The sequence below is a fragment of the Henckelia pumila genome, chromosome 1 (genome assembly GCF_033568475.1).
Source record: "Henckelia pumila isolate YLH828 chromosome 1, ASM3356847v2, whole genome shotgun sequence".
In the NCBI taxonomy this organism is placed as follows: domain Eukaryota; kingdom Viridiplantae; phylum Streptophyta; class Magnoliopsida; order Lamiales; family Gesneriaceae; genus Henckelia; species Henckelia pumila.
This window is the reverse complement of record NC_133120.1, coordinates 23,865,567-23,868,054: the sequence shown is the minus strand read 5'-3', so window position 1 is coordinate 23,868,054 and position 2,488 is coordinate 23,865,567. Positions and strand designations below refer to the sequence as shown.

Here is a 2,488-nt window from a genome sequence, read left to right as displayed (position 1 = left end):
TCGATACATCACAAAATCCAAGTCAAATCATATATAAATTAAATGCATAAAATGCACTTATCAGTAGACCATTTTTAGCCACTGGAAAGGCTTTGATTGATGTGCATAAGGGAGAGTTAATTTTGCGCATGAATGATGAGAGTGTGATTTTTAATGTTTTTCATGATTACGCAGACTAGGGTGATATTGATTGGGTACAGGATTACCTCGATAGTTGTTGTAATTTCTGTTGTTCACATATTGAGCTTGCTCCACACTCTCAAATCCATCAGCAGAATTTACGGCAGTCGCCAGCGATGCTGTCTTAATAGAAACTTGATTGCCTTTGGTCAGTGCAGCCAACTGTGTAGAAATAGTAGCCATCTGAGCAGTCAAAGCAGTGAATGCATCAACTTCATGAATTCCAGCAGGTTTCCTTATTACAGATCTCTCACTCGGCCACTGATAACTGTTAACAGTCATTTGCTCAAGCATCTCATAAGACTGTTCAGGAAATTTAGAAAATATTGAACCTCCAGCTGCAGCATCCACAGAAATACGAGTTGGTCCATTCAAACCATTGTAGAATAATTCGATCTGTTCCCAATCCGGAAAATTATGGTTTGGACACTTCCTAAGCAACTCCTTGTACCGCTCCCAAGCTTCATAAAGCTGCTCAAAATCTTGCTGTTTGAAAGTAGTGATCTCAATTTTCAGCTGAGCAGACTTGCCAGGAGGAAAGTACTTAGCCAGAAATTTAGATGCCATGTCTTTCCATGTAGTGATACTCCCAAGAGGTAATGACTGCAATCAACTACGAGCATTGTCCATAAGAGAGAACAGGAACAATCATAGTCTGATGGTGTCCTCAGTAACACCATGAATCTTCACTATTTCAGCAATCTCCAGAAAAGTACGTAGATGCAGATTTGGATCTTCAGTAGCTGCACCCCTGAACTGATTTTGTTGCACCATATTAATCAGAGCTGGCTTCAACTCAAAATTATTTGTCGTGATGTTCTGCCGAGCTATCCCAGAATAATGAGTATTGATCATTGGTCGAAAGTGATCTCTGATCGGCACCGGAGCATTATTGACAACTCCTTCTCTTTCTCTTTCTTCAGCCATTTGTTGCAACTCTTCTCTTCTAGCTTTTCGCAAAGCTTTAGCAGTTTTCTCGATTTTCGGATCAAAGAGCAGTGAGTTGTAACTTTGGCTTTTTCGCATAAACTGCATAGACAGGGAAAATTTTAAAATTAGAACCAACAAAATAAAATAAAATGCTCTAAATCAAAATTAAGACTAATAAGCACAATTTAATATAAATCAAATAAAATTCAATCCCCGGCAACGGCGCCAAAAACTTGTTGCGTGTTTTTCGCTCGCAAGCGCACGATGTCAAGTTATAATACAGGAATTAAGTCCAAGTCGATCCCACGGAGAATGAATAAATGATATTATATCAAATATTTGCAACTAATAAAATCCTAATCCTATCTAGAGCTACGAAATTGGTTTGATTTTTATAAAACTAAAATTTTCAAGAAACAAAACTAAATAACCACGAGTTCACGAGATAAAAATTCAATAAGCGATGAATGCTAGAGGTTCGACTTCACTTGACTGTCCACCACAATTTATTTCTAATGATTGTTTAATTATCAATTCTTCTAGTTTATTAGCCAAGAATCCCTATTATTTTCTACTACCTCTCTCGAGTGTCAAGCAGAAATTCGTATTCAATAGCAAACTCAATATCTCTATCTAAGTTCAACTATTAAATCCAGTAAATAGCACAAGAATTCTTCTAATGACTTTTATGAAGTTATATGCCTCTCGAACAAAATAAACATCAAAGATGTATTTTCCTATGTCGTATTCAAAATCTTCTCTCTCGAGTGATAGATTCTAAATCAATTATCATTCAATCTATGGCCAGTAAATTGAAAGCATTAAAATCAGGAAAACGCAAATAAACTGTGCGAAGAATTCAAATATATAAATCAAAATATCTCAATCATGGTTTCCAGTCAAGATCCGTCTACCTCTAAACTAAGAAATTAGTTCATAAAAAATTCAAAGATCAAACAAAACTTGTTCTTCAAATAATCCATCAAACTAGAAAAATAGAGTTTAAAGGAAAACTAGAACGAAGTAAAATTAAGCTTTTCCGTCGCCGGATGCCGCCGTCTTCTGTCTTCGTATCAAATTCTCGAGCTCTTGTGCACTTCAAAACTCTCAATAGTCGTCTCTATGCTCTGAAAAATCTCTAAACCCTATTATCCTCCAGAATAAGTCATAAAATCCCTTTTAAAACTCGATTAAAGACTTTCCATATTTTTGGAGACTGCGCAGTGCTGGAGCGCTAAAAATTCGGCGCTGGGGCACGCAAGTTTCGTATTTTATTTTTCAATGACGGACGTCTAGCGCTGGAGCGCTCAAAAGACGGCACTGGGGCTCTCTGGACATGAATTTACGGGCGCTGGAGCGCTAGAAAACTAGAGCTGGG

General features: G+C 37.2%; 1 non-coding gene across 1 annotated transcript; it reads left to right on the top strand.

Annotated features, from left to right (window-relative positions):
• Nucleotides 1-592: 592 nt before the first annotated feature.
• LOC140876803 (small nucleolar RNA R71) lies at nt 593-698 on the top strand. Its single transcript, XR_012149035.1, has one exon. It is a non-coding gene; the product is annotated as a small nucleolar RNA R71 (small nucleolar RNA).
• Nucleotides 699-2,488: the final 1,790 nt, after the last annotated feature.